At 39.6% G+C, this 14,222-nt stretch overlaps 1 protein-coding gene across 2 annotated transcripts in view; it reads right to left on the minus strand.

Moving 5' to 3' along the window:
• Positions 1-14,222, minus strand: part of KCNQ5 (potassium voltage-gated channel subfamily Q member 5) — a 282,244-nt gene that overhangs the window by 50,478 nt on the left and 217,544 nt on the right. The window lies entirely within an intron of this gene.

Consider the following 14,222-nt stretch of genomic DNA (forward strand, 5'->3'; position numbering starts at 1 on the left):
GGACAAAAGAGAGACTCCTATAGTGGGTGGGAATACAAAACACAGAGATTCCTGTTTGAGACAGGGATGTGAGATCAGAGCTGGTGTCAAAAACTACCTCAGGAGTCTCCAGGGTGAAAAGTGAGGATTACAATTTCCAAAGCATACGGATAAAAGGAGCAGTCTTGAAGAAACCTCATGTAGGAGCTTTGAAACCTGATGTAGCAAACTGTACAAATCAGTAGATGGATTAGAACTTTTCCCCTTTATCTATCTTTCCATAACAACTTCTCTGTCCAAAGGGAAAAGGAAAACTAAGGTAAGGAAAAACTAGGGCAGACCCAGAGGTAAGAGTCTGGTAGAATTAGGCTTATGAGCACAGTACTAATTTCTTATGAAAACAGACACTGTGTGTTTGAGAATGTAGTTTCTGGACACAACTGCCCTGATGTACCATTTCCTGGAAGGGAGGAAATACAGCACTGGCTATTCAGAAGCATTCCTTTAGCTGGAAGCCTGGAAAGTTAGTTGAAGCTCAGCAAGTGTTAGGATTTATTTCTTCAGGTCACAGATTCAGACAGTGAGAGTGACTTTGGTGTGCAGGAACTAATCAGCCAGCTGTCCTTAGAGCCAGAACAGCATTTAAGGGGAGAGGAGGAGAAGCAGCAGAGTGATGGCACACAGATGCTGTGAGAAGGCATAATGTCCTTTTACAAGGATTGGGGTAGATATGCTGCTATGCATGGATTAGAAAAGCACAGAACAAGCTCTGTTCTTCCTCACCTCATGATTAATTCCCTGGTGAACTTTAAAAGCTTAAAGAGCCCTTCTAAGAAATACCTGATTTTAATCTTAGGGATTTGTGGTGTTTGTATGTTTCTATGCAAGGATAATCTAAATCCGTGTTTGTTGGTGAATAATTGAAAGCAGGTTCTTGTTGATACAAGTTTTACTTCTTTTGTGTTGGGTAGAAACACACATCTTGTCCCTAGCATAACTCCTGCAAGAATAACCCAGAAAGTGATTAAATACAAAGCCAAGGGTACAGATAATCTGTTTCTGTGGATTGTCCTGATAAACTGTGGAACTTTTGACACAAGGGGTTAGAAGGTTTAAAACCAGCTGGATGATCTTAGGGGAGAAGATTTAATTCCGGGCTAATTAATACCAAAAGCCCACTTCTGGCTCAGGATATCTTCAAGTAGCAGATGTTGGGGGCTGAGAAACTCTTGTAGAGAAATATCACTGTGTGTTTGCCCTGCTTGTGCAATCCTCCCTGGCTGTTCACTGTTGGCTGGTGTCACTTTTTGACATCCCATGTTGGCCTAGGCTGACCTTCTGCCTGTTTTATGCTCTGACATTTTAAAATGTCTTTGGCTACTACATAGGTGGATCGTAGGTGGCTACTACATAATTGGGTACCAAAAATGCTGGATTTGCTTCTGAATCCAGCAAGTTCAGAGATGAAGAAGAGCCAGAAGTGGACATGGCATCTTTGCACAGTACAAATCTCAAGCTCAAAACAACCAGATGCAGGAGGTCTGGGTGAGAATTGAGAAATAGGAAAATTGACTAGGAAAAGTTAAGGACATCACAAATTCTAACGGAGATCAGAAAAATAGATGGACTTGGATTGACCTGGACTTGAGCTCCACATGAAGATATTTAAATTTAGGTGTCTACATGTGAAGCAGGTGTCTAAACTCCCCAAGCAGCACAAGGTAACCACGTCAGCTGAGAGAGGTGCAGCTAATCCTCAGGAAGGCTTCTGCTGGCTGCTCAGCTGCCTCACACTTCAGGCTTGGCACAAGGAAGGCTTAATTCAGCTGCTCAAATTTATTTGTCCAGTGCCATTTGAGATGTCTTATGGTATCTGAGATATCCCCTAGATCTGGCAGCTATGTTCTTGGACCTGGAAAAGCTGTACTCTTCAGGAGAAGTGGCTGGGGAGCAGGGAATATCGTATAACAGGGGACAGGCACTGCTCTGTACCCTGCTGAACTAAACCCTAGATCCTGATTGACTATACTGCCAGCATAGACACGTAGCACACATGTACCCACCTAAAGCAAACTTCTTTCTATATTTAGTTGTGTTTATTGGGATCCAAGACTAACATAGAAGGTGCTGGAATGTCTTGAGCAATATGGACTGTGCTGAAGAAACAGTGTCCCTGGTGACTGACATGGTGGCAGGGTGATCTTGACTTGTCCCAGTGACTCCGAGAGGAGCAGCAACAGAACAGCCATTTTTATTTAGTGGTGAGTGGCTAGCAGCAAGTTAGAGATCATTAGAAGAGCAGTGTATGCCCCTAAAATCATTCTTAGAACATAAAAAAGAATAAGGTCACCCAAAATATTGGGAATTATGCATTTGTTTCAGAAATTATTAAAATGCTTACTGGGGGTTTTGGTCACCCTCCAATACTTCTAATAGGACAATGTTTTAAAAAATTCAGTGACTTCCTCCTGCCCTTATTCTTACTTATTCCAGAGCTCTGACAGGTTTTTTTTTTTATAACACAGAGTTTTGTGAACGACCCCACTGCAAAAGATTCAAATTAATCAGTCTTGCCAGCAGAGCACAGCCTCTGCCCTGCCCTGCTGGGAGCCCTCTGCCCCACTGAGGGTCTCTGGTCCCCTCTGAACATGAGAGACAAAGAAGCCAATAGTAGCATAGTTGTCTTTTCCTTTTTTAAAAGCATTGGTCCAAAGGAGTTATCTACTTGTGTATGCTCTTCTATCTGGAGGGCAAGGATGAGGTTCTCCCTAGAGGGAAGAAAGGTGGAGGAAAAAGGGGAGCAGGAAATGCACCGGAACCTGTTTGAAAAACAGCTGAAGGGAAGAGAATCCTCCTAGCTGGGGGGTGTTTTTTTTCACACTTTGCTCTCTCATCTTCTTCACTCTTCACATCCTCAACTCCCACCAAGACTCTATCCCTAAGTCCTCAGCTGGAAATAGGGAAGGTAAGAATGTGTCCATTGCCCTTCCTGGCTGTGTTTCCCTAGAAGGCAGGGAAAGCAGGCAGGCACATTATTTCAGTGTAGTTTAACTTGTTAGGAACATGTGTAAGATAAATCAAAATAAACCTTTCTTGGAATGAAATCAGAGTCCTAAGAAAAGTTTGCAATTATTGAAAGTCACTTCTGAGTAGGTTAAAACTTCTTGATTTTCTTACCTAAACATACCCTGGAAAAAAGGAAAAGTTAAATATATTATGATTTTTCTCTGTGTCATACTTTTATACAATATGCTTCAGATGGCATTTGCCCTCTTTTAAACCAAGAGAGAAAAATATTATTCTGAACTTCCTTTTATATTGGAATGGAATGTAGCAAAAGTCTCTGTGATATTTCTGTATTTTAAGAAGGCTTTCCCAGACTTCTGTTACTATTTTCGTCTTTATCTTTTAGAGGCAAAAATAGCAAAACAGGTAGAATTAAATAGAGATATTTAATTTAATTTAATGGGCTCTCAGTTTTCACTCTGAATCTTTCTGTAAAACACCAGAAAAGATTCAGTGTGAGATTGAGTAATGGGCAGTATAATTCCAACTTCTCTATAATGACTTACTAAAAGACAGAAGTTTCTAATGTACATTTATCCCTTTGTTTATTTTTTTCCTAAGCTAATATCTTATGTATGATCTCCCAAAATGTTAAGCCTCTCTTCAGCCATGATGATGATTTTATTCACCCTTTAGAAATATGTCTCAGATTTTTATCCTTGCAGAAAACAATCTCCCTCATTAACTCTAGTCTGAGATTTCAAATCATCTCAGCAGCTTTTGCATTGGTCACTTTTGAACACTTAATTTTAAATGAAATTTCAAACAACTAATTCTTCCACTTCAGGCATTTCACCTAGTACCACTCACTAAACCCCTGAGATTACACAAAGTTTTGTGCAAATTAAATGGTGAAAGATTTTTTATTTGACAGGCACCATGTTAACAGGGCCCCTTCATGAGAAACACACAAAAAAAGATGACTCCAGAACTCATGAGTGTAACAGATTACATCTGTGTATTGTCCAGTGTCACTAAAACAGTAACACAGAACACAAGTAACTGAAGGCCAGTAATGCAACTACCCCAAACTTACATAACTCATGCAAGGTGTGCCAGTCCAAGTTCCCCACCTCACAGAGGAAGGCCAGTGTTGGGCTGCCTTAGGCTGCTCAAGTTTGGTCAGAAACTCTGGATTGCTTGTCTTACTGATGGAGGTGTGGTTGGCATTCCTAAACTATCAGCATTTCTAATGCCAGCTGGGAGATTAATAATGTGACTGCTAGAATGGTAGAAAAGGAGGCATCATAAATCATCACAAGGGATTGTTTTACTTTTAATGACTTCTCCAATGCAACTTTCCTAGCATGAGCTTCTTGGATGTTGTGAGATTTTACAGCATTCATAGGTATCATGGGAATGAACCCAGCTAAAGGGGGAAACACAAAAGCTATACTTGGATATTGTGCCATGTCCCAACACCTTGATGTACCATCAGGACAATCTCTAGAGTTACAGAAAGAATGTCAGGATGTTTTTTTACAAGGGCATGTAATGATGGAACAAGGGGGAATGGCCTTACTGAAAGAGGGTTGGGAATGGATGCTCCTTTCCCAGATGTGTTCAAGGCCAGGCTGGATGGAGCTTTGAGCAGCCTGGTGCAGTGGAAGGTGTCCCTGCCCATGGCCAGGGGCTGGAACTAGGTTTTGCTTCTCTCAACCCAAACTATTCTGTGAGTCTATGATTATTGGGAAATGTAATCAATGACAATCTCTCATCTGCTCAAAGCTCATGCACATGCTCATACTAATACACAAACCTGCATGATCTTTCTCTTTTTCATATTCTTCAAAGGAAGAATATGTTTATAGGAGCTTTTCCTGCTGCCTGCATTTAATGCTAACATGTTGAAACATCCTTTCCTCTAAATACAAATGATACTTTGAGACAATACAGGTTAAATGAATCTTGTGATTTTTTTTTCTTTTATTTTATCCAAATAGAAAAATGAATAATATTTAATCATTTTTGGATCATCACTAGGACATCAAAATAGTATTTGCTATAAATTCACAGAAAATGCTGAGAGTTCACACATTCTTATTTAGAATAGGCAGGAAATGTCAATGGCTGTCAATTACTGTGTCTGCACCAGCTACAGATCAGTAAAGAGAGGCAACAAACTAGGACATGAGTAGGGCATATCTGCCCCCAAAACTGCAGAATTTAACAGAAAATCTCAAGAGATTTTTTTATCTAGCCTGCAGCTGTATTAACTCACAAAGGAAATTAACTGGGCAATTGTATCACCAACTCTAAGCTACCCTTAGGCTGTCCTTCTAAGGTCTAATTTTGAGCTAGAGTTATTATCCATGACCCAGAGAAAAGGCACAGCTTGTAGTGGTCATTTCTGAATAGTTCTCAGGAAAGTTCATTATCCTCAGCTTCAAAGTTACTTTTGAAAAAACCCCAGCCCTATGATTCTGTGGTGCTACAGAGACACTGGGCTCCACCAAGGGCACGAGACAGCTTTGACATCAGGTCCCTCTGCTTAACATGGCACAGGCCATGCACGCCTATGGCAGCACAGTGAGCAATTATTCTCACTTGCTGAGGAGTTCAAATAGGATTTAATTGAGATTTGCAGCAATCAATACATAGTAACACTTAACAGCTTTCTATTCTGAGTCACTAAGAGGTGGTAGTTGTGCTAGGGAAGAATGACCAGTTTTTCTAATATCTCTTTGGATATCAGTTTTTCCAGTCCTTATTGCTATTCTCAGAACTCTCTTCAATTTGCCTTCAATAATCCCTGGAGCTGGCTGGCCACAACCAAGGGACATCATCTAATCAATGTAGAAATGTACTTTGAAGCTTAAGCAGACACTACAGCACAAAGCAAACAAAATACACATTCCAGAATACTGTATTTGAGCACATCACACTATAGAAATACTATAAAAATATATATATAATCAATGGGCTTTATCCTAAACTGATATAAATTGGCAATTTAAAGCAGTTTAATATAAAGCCTGACGACTGACATTGGACTTTGGCCACACATCAGTACCTGAAAATAAGTTTGCACTTTTTCAGATTCCTAAAAGAAAAGGTCTGTTTGCACAAACTTGACTATTGGAGCAGCAGCCTTTTTGCACAGCCTAGTAACATATTGGGCATGGCTGTACTTCATGCTTCTGTGGGCTAGCAAAAAAAAAAAAAAAAACCAAAAACAAGAAGAAGAAAAGAAAAAGACATTCATAGAGTTCAAGGCTCTGAATACCTTAATAGAGCAGTATTCAGTGAGGGACAGAATTGGATCACTATTTCTTGAGCACTTGTTCAGAATGGTCAGAGGGCAGAAAAGGTCAAAGAGCCAGAAACTGGCTGGAAAACTGCTGTTATCTTGAAAAAAGGGATTAACTACTTCCCTCTACCAGTTCAGGAGAGCAAAGAATACAAAACATGAATAGAATATGCTGCAACAGTTATATTGAAAAGAGGCAAATGTAATGTTTTTACCAGGTGGTAGTTCCTTTGCTCTGTAAATGTTCCCTTACTATAAAATCAGTGGGATATTTCACATAATTGTGACAGAAAAATTTGGTCAAATATGGGCTGAACTTACAGTGACCTTGCATAAGTATTTATCCCAGAAACCAAGAATTTTCAATATCTTTACCTGTAATTATATCTCTGAACAGAGAGATGAACGATATTTAGAAAGATGATGTGTGTTGTCATGTTTAGCAAATTATCTCACTGGAAGAAGAAGAACTATTTATCAGCAAAGTAAAAGTCAGTATTTGCATGATTGCCAGAATCTGAAAACTGGCTTTTTAGAGACTACTCTGGAGACATGCAGACTTTTGAGATCACCTGAATTCACCCTCAAATGATATTCTCAAGAATTATTTTCTGCCTACAACTCCCCCTCCAAAAAGCAATTTAATAGCACTCATTGAATTATATCACCTGAAGATCTCTAACGTAATTTGGGAGAGGCAGGAAGTTGAGTTCTGTACCTCCCACAAGAAGCTGAGCAGACTTACACCTACAAGGCCTCAGTTTTACAGAGAAAAAAAGCCTGAACACCACCAGCAACAACAAAACCCCCCCAAAGCAATACGAGATAATCTGAATTGTGCATATTCTAAAAATAATGATGCTCAGGATCTTGGGTCCTTGCAAAGTTTGCTTTCAGCTCTGTCTGAATATAGCTTTTCTTTCTGGTCAGGGATCAGATCTCTGCTCAGATGCCAGACAGGTTACGATTAATCATCAGCTACTAGTAAAAGTAATTGGCAGGATATCTTCAGGAAATTCTTGGGATGGATGATGCTGTTTGATTTTTGCAGATGTTGTTGTCACTCCAGCCAAAAGGTCTTTGTGTTTTCAAATACGTAACACCATCTGGATGGAAATCATCTTAATTGTCATTGCAGGCAAAACAAGTTGGTGATTTCGCTTCCTTCTTTAATCTTTTTGCAAGATGCAAAACAACACAGTATTTTTAGAAGTAGGAAAGTGAGCTGGTATTGCATATCAAGATAATTCAGAGATAAACACAGATGAGTGTGAAAATTGACTTTTATTGCTGTTGAAAAACAGGAAGAGAGTAATGTACTGTAGTGGCACATACAAGAGAAAAAAGTTCTATAAAAATATGTAATACTGCCCAGGCACTGAAGTGGAATTTAAAAAAATCCAGAGGTTAATACTTCTTCTCTACTGATTTTTTTTTCTAACAGTGGGAAATGGCTACATTAGTCACTGCCTTTCATTTTAAGGAGTCCACTAAAACTGATCTGTGCATAGAAACTTGGATTTTTCTTATCATCAGCTAAGCAATACCCCAGTGAAGAAATCAAATAGATGAATCACCTTGGACCCTTCTTTCCCTTTATTGTTTTCATTTGCAATATATTGGAATAATCTGATTGAGCAAACTATTTTAATGTGAAATGAAAGTAACCTCCTGGAAATACAAACAACACCTTTCTGGAATAATAAATGATATTTTTATATAACTGAATTGGATCTACTTAGAAAAACAGCTCATCAAAATGTAAAGATGTCTTTTCTGGCAAAGAGAGAACTGGAAACAAGTCAAAGACAATTCTTAGGAAAGCTAAGCAAATACAACAAAAGTTAACTTGGTACTCCAAACAATCTCTGACCCAGAAAGAAAAGGAATATTTTTAATAAGGCAATACTGGATATTTTTTAGATGTGAAAACTAAATATTCTCTTTTTAAATTGTGGACTAATGAAGATGAGTAATATCTTTCTTTTGTCATTTTCTAAAATTTTATAATAAAATCCTAATTCCATGTCTAATAATGCATCAACCAATGCTGCTCACTCCCGTGTCAGTGTATTAAAAGTATATGTACCCTGTTCCTTTGTAGCATATTGTTAGACCATGACAGCAAATACATCTAAATAATGTAATTTTACCTTCTTCTGTAGACAGCCAAAATACTTCTCTATGGCCTGAGAAACACAGTGGCTCAATGAGTACTGAATTTTAAACTGTAGCTGTGGGTGCCATATTTTATTTAGTTGGGATAAGAATAACAACACTCATGGGAATATTTCACCTGCCTTTGTACTGTGTGCAATTATTGTTCATGGCCCTGTTGAGTACACAATCTTTCTATGGACTGAATAAGTCCTCAGCAGACATTTTCATGCTATTAACAGCTGTCTCAATAAATCTTAAAAATCTAAGGGCCTCCTGCAAGCTAAGATTAAGTTCAATTGCAAGCCTTTCATGGATTTATACTTAATTAACCTTTTCCAATAATTGATCTTTAACATAATTAATATGTATCTGTCAGAAGGAATACAGTAGCATTTACTAAATGCAAGTTTTATTTGGCTTTAAGACAGGCTGACAGAAATATTTAAAGCTGTGTCTTTGATCTAGTGCTTGCCAACCCGATTTTTGTTCAGCTAAAGAAACAAACTGCAAGTAACACATGCAGATTCTTCCCATAAATCTTCACTTATTCTGTGCAGAAACAGGTTTGTGCCTTGAAAGCACTGCAAAACAAGGTTTGTTAGTCCCTTTACTATGGCTGTGTGTTGCTGGATGACAGTAGACCTTAGTGGAAAAGGCTATTGCAGTGGAGAGAAAAACATCTGAAGGTTTCTGGAGGGAAAGGCAACAGGATGCCAGACACATGCCCCTGGGGAGTAAAGATGCTCATTACATCAGGCTGTAAGCAAACCACAAAGTAATCGTCAAGAAAAGAACAAAGTAGCTACAGCATGGCAAGACTTGTGTATGGAGAAAGGGCTGAATAATTTAGGAGTGGTTAGTCAGAAGACAAATATGAGATAGAGGCATGCAAACTAGTGGAAGATAAGAAGATCTGTTGGATGCCTCCTATTTACCCTTTCTTATAAAAGTGAGATCAAAAGACAATTTAAATTTGATTAAAAAAAATGACAAGATTGAATTGTAATTGACTTGTAAAGTTCATTGCTCTGAGGTATAAAGGAATAACCAGGGAAAATTAAAAACAAGCTTGGATGTTTTCCCCTGAATTGCTGGAATCAGATTTTTCAGGGGATCCGAATTCTTGTGTGACTCAGGCACTGATTACTCCATGTGTGATTGGCTATTCTGGGCTATAGGTACTAACACCATCATTAGGGGTCTCTGGCACTGGTCAGCAAGTGCAAAGACACCAGCCAGGACTCCTGAGTGACCCAGCCCTGCAGGGAAGCATTGCTGTGTCCGTGCTGGATCCTTGCAGCCACAAGGGGAGGAATCTACAGGCAGGAACGTGCACTTTCATGGCCTCTTCTTCTTACTCAAAAACCTTAGGCAGGGGCAGGTAGGCAGAGGGTCTGGAAATGTTCATCTAACACATTCCCAGATTGTGGATAAAGTGAAGGTGATACAATGGCATGGGAGTGGAAAGGCCAAAAAAAGGTGGGAACAGGAAAATCCGTGGTGTGTAGGTGAAAGTGGATGGGTGGAAACTGACAAGTAAAGATGCTGAAATGAGCAGGGAGAGAAAAACATGTCTCTGATGAGAGGAAAAGCCTGTTTGTAGGTGGAGAGGGAAGAGAGTATTAAAAATCTGCTCTCAAATTCTCAGGGTGGTGGGGAAACAGAAGGTATCCAGTCTCTAGCTGACTTATCTAACACAGATGTTGAAGGCAGCAAAATGGGTCCCTCAGTGTTTGCTGAAAGAGTTCCTACATTCAATTTTCTGACCCTCCTTTCAGAGGCAAAACCCTCTCCCTGCTGCCTAAAAGCAGAACTTGCATTTCTAACCTATACAACTATTTTGGATGTCTGCACAGTTGGTGACTGCCTTTTGGGACTCCTTTGTTTCTGTAAATAGAGTTTATTCAGTTTACATACAGAGCTAGACATCTCCAGCCACTCCTTCCCCTCAGCTGCCATCCCACCTGCACTTTGTGTGTGGGCAGCCTAAGAGGGAGTACTGTGCCACCAAGAAGGTTTATATAATTTGGAGAACACTAATGTGGGGCATCTTACACAGCCACACTTGAGATTTCCTGTTGCAGGGCATATGAAGAAAGAAACAGAGGCTCTGTTCAGTGGTTGTCAAAAAAGAAAAACCCCATAATCTGGTATCACTCTCCCAAACTAGACAGGGGCAATCACAAAATGAGATCTTAAATACAGTAGATTATGTCATACTGTGTGACAACCTGCCCACTCTGCCTTTTGACATTTTCATCTGAAATGAAACAGTCTCCACGGGGAGGGTGCCATGAATAGACTGGGCTGGCAAAGGGGAGCCCCAGGACTGAAGGAGCTCTGCCTTTGCAGTGGCTGCTGCCCAGGTGGTCACACAGGTGCATTGGGGCACCAGCACTGCACAACACAAGGGTGAAAGTGAGTGGCTTCCTTTACCCCATTTAGGAGCTTCCATAGGCTGCTCTGGGTCTCATCTGATGGTCACCTTCCTTGGATCTATTATTGACAGCAATATCAAATATCACCAAAGGACAGAGCTCAATTTTGAGAGCTATCAACACAGGCTTAAAGATAAAATTTTTGATTTTTCTTTTATGGGAAACAACAGGTTATGGGCACCTGGTTCTTAAGTGCTAGGGATGGGAGGAAATTAAAATGTGCAGAACATGCCCAAATGGCCATCTAGAAATAGCAAGTATTTCTACTCAGCCCTATTAAATGTGAGATACAAGTACTGCAACTCTGTTACACAGAGTAGCAATATTGTTACATTGTCAAATCCTTCCTAACTGCTGTATTTACTATAGCAGGTATAAAATGGAGAAATCAAAATCTGTATTTTCTCTCTTATACACAAGTCTCTTCCTGATGTAGCAGTTGGAGCTGCTGCAGTGTGATGCAATATCCTGTTTCAGCTATCCCGGTCCCTCCCAGTGTGCCAATACCTTCTCCCTCCCCCTTGCCCCCTTGCTAAGTGCTGTCCGTCAATCTTAACATTCCAGCAAGGGCGTTGTCTGATTGGCAAAAGTTGAAAAGATGCTTCTCAGCCCTGGGGTCATTGGCCTATCCAGGTGTCATTGTCCCCTGAGCCTTCCCCCCTCCTACCTGGTTGGTGGCTCACCTGCCCCTTCCCTCCCCCTCTCCCCGGGGCTTAAAAGACACGGCGACCATGTGGTCGGGATTCTCTTGGAGCTGTTACCAAGATTCAGAGATCTGTGACCCTGGAATAAAGCTCTGGATTAAACCTTCCTGCAGAATCCGTCTCCTTTTCCCTTCACCATCGCCTGAAGCCTTTCCACCAGAGGGAAAACTGAGTTCCTGCATGCCTGGGCCTGTTCCAAGTGCCAGCTGCAACATCCAGCCAGCCAGGGGTGTCTCTGAGGTGAAACACCACAGCTGCCGCCTTTGGTCCAGCAGCAAGGGTCAGATGAGCCCGGGCACGGTCCACCCAGTAATATTGTGATCTTATTCCAATATGGAATGTAACCATTTGAGGCACGATCATAAAAACAGAGATTTCCTGCAACTCCCACTGGACTACTGTGCCCATCAGTCACTCCAGCAGTGCTGGTGGCAACACTCAGTTCTCTGAAGGGATGTCAAAGAATGGAAACATCTGTGGAAGCTGCATTTCTTCAAGCTTTGTGATCTCTAATAAGTCAGTGGCAAGGCTGGATGAAGACATCTGGCAATCAATTTGATTGTATTGAGTGTAACAGTGGGCAAAGCTTATGCTTTAAATTGTCAGCATTGACAGTTAACAAATTAAAGCTGAGTAGATGCCAAAGGACTGCATGTGAAGAAACAAACACAACCTCTAAAGCAACTGAAAAACTCTGTGTTTCTAAACAACAATACAGTCAAGCAAAATGAAACTACTGTTCTTAGCCAACCGCACCAACAACCCTTTTCCTGGAGACCTCACTCACACAGGGGTGACCTGAAGAAAAATAAACTAGTCTTCAGCAAAGACAGCAATAAAATCACAAGGTTCAGCAGCTATAAGAGAGATAATTGTGAACTAAAAGAAAAGAAATGGAAAAGAAATGGAAATATGAAATAGCAGCATGTTGACCGCTCATACGCTGAATGAAAAAAGAGCTGTTATCTGTTCAAAAGAATTGGTGAAAGTGGATTTAATACAGGTAATTGTGAATGAGGTAGTTTCTCACAATACAATATCTAGAGGTGACTAGAGACTGATCATTAGGAAGTATTGTGAGAGAGTTAATCATGGCTCAAACAGTCAGATTGGCAGTTATCTAATGTCTCACACCAAAATATGAGCATTCAAATTTATGGTAACATGCTGACAAAGCACCCCTGAGTAATTATGGGCATGTGAGTAATATAGGAGACACACTGAAAGTGTCTTTTGAAGTAAAGCAGTGCTGCAAACCAGGGGTGTCACAGTCCTGTGAGAGGCTACATGAGTGCCAAGGGCATTCCTGTAATGAATTTATGTAATGGGCAGCTGCAAAAGCCCAAATAACGAACACCTAGTTTAATAGGATTGTTTTGGACCAATATAAAAATATTCCTCAAGTATCAAGATTTCTGCCGGGAAAGCATAATTCACTGTTGCAAAGATAGAACTTGTACAAAGAATCAATTCTTCTCAGAGAGAAGATACAGGCGAGAGTTGATGATGATCTGAAATGGGAGTTACAAAGAGTGCCACAGACTAGAGCAGCTGATCTTCAGCACAACATCTGGAAAGAAGCCAAGAAAGCTGAGAATTTTATTGCATAGCAGTTATGTTCTGACATGTTATTCATGTCATTAAAAATATAATTTTTTTAGATGCTAAGAGTGATAAAATTTAAAAATAAACCATTTTGCTACTTTTGAGACTCCATACAATCAAGTAGGTGGATAAGTGGATTTGGCACAATCCTGTCTACCTCTAACTTCCACACCAGTGTTTATATTCATAACTAAATTTTGAAAAGGCAAACTTACACATACTTATGGTATCTGAGAAACTATCTTGTCCATGGATATGATGGGAATTCAGCACAGTAAGTCAGGAAATGAACATCAAATCAAATAAAGGCAGATTATGAACATAAAGGTATTTGTCTAAGCAACTTCATATTCTGGGTATCTCTAGTAGCAACAAGTTCAAAGCCAGTACCTAAAAAATGTACAAAACTGAACGAGCAAAACTGAACATACAAAGACTTAAACCAGAAAAGGTTGACTGCCGCTTGGTCTGTCAGTTGCTTCCCTCCTTATCATAAATTTCCAAGTCACAGCTCATAAACAGCACTGGAATTGCTATAATACACTTTTATATTACATAATATTTTATAATAAATACATTTAATATCATAATATTATTACCATCATCATCATCCTTATCCTCATCATCACCCTTATCCTTATTATTATCCTTATAATTATAATTATCCTTATGATTATAGTACAATGTATTTTGTGAGATTCAAATATGAGAGATAAATAATAATTTGAAAGACTGCTTAAATCATATACACAATCTGGGTGAGTATGGGAAGGAGTCTCATTATTTCTAAATAATTTGACTGTGATATTTCCCTTTAGGACACTTTCCTAACAAAAGGGAACTGAATTAGCAATTTCTAAACATTTCAGGGCAGGTACTGAGTTATATTAGTCTTGTTCAAAATGGATAATGATTTCATGCTTAAGAAAATATCTTTTATAGCCTTCTAATGCAGGAATTTTATTATTAAAAAGAAATGATTTTTAGTAAAGTCCTTGTCTTTTAATAGCCTTTCTATCA

This window comes from Agelaius tricolor, unplaced genomic scaffold, assembly GCF_023055355.1.
Source record: "Agelaius tricolor isolate 1412-34295 unplaced genomic scaffold, bAgeTri1.0.p SCAF_1, whole genome shotgun sequence".
NCBI lineage: Eukaryota > Metazoa > Chordata > Aves > Passeriformes > Icteridae > Agelaius > Agelaius tricolor.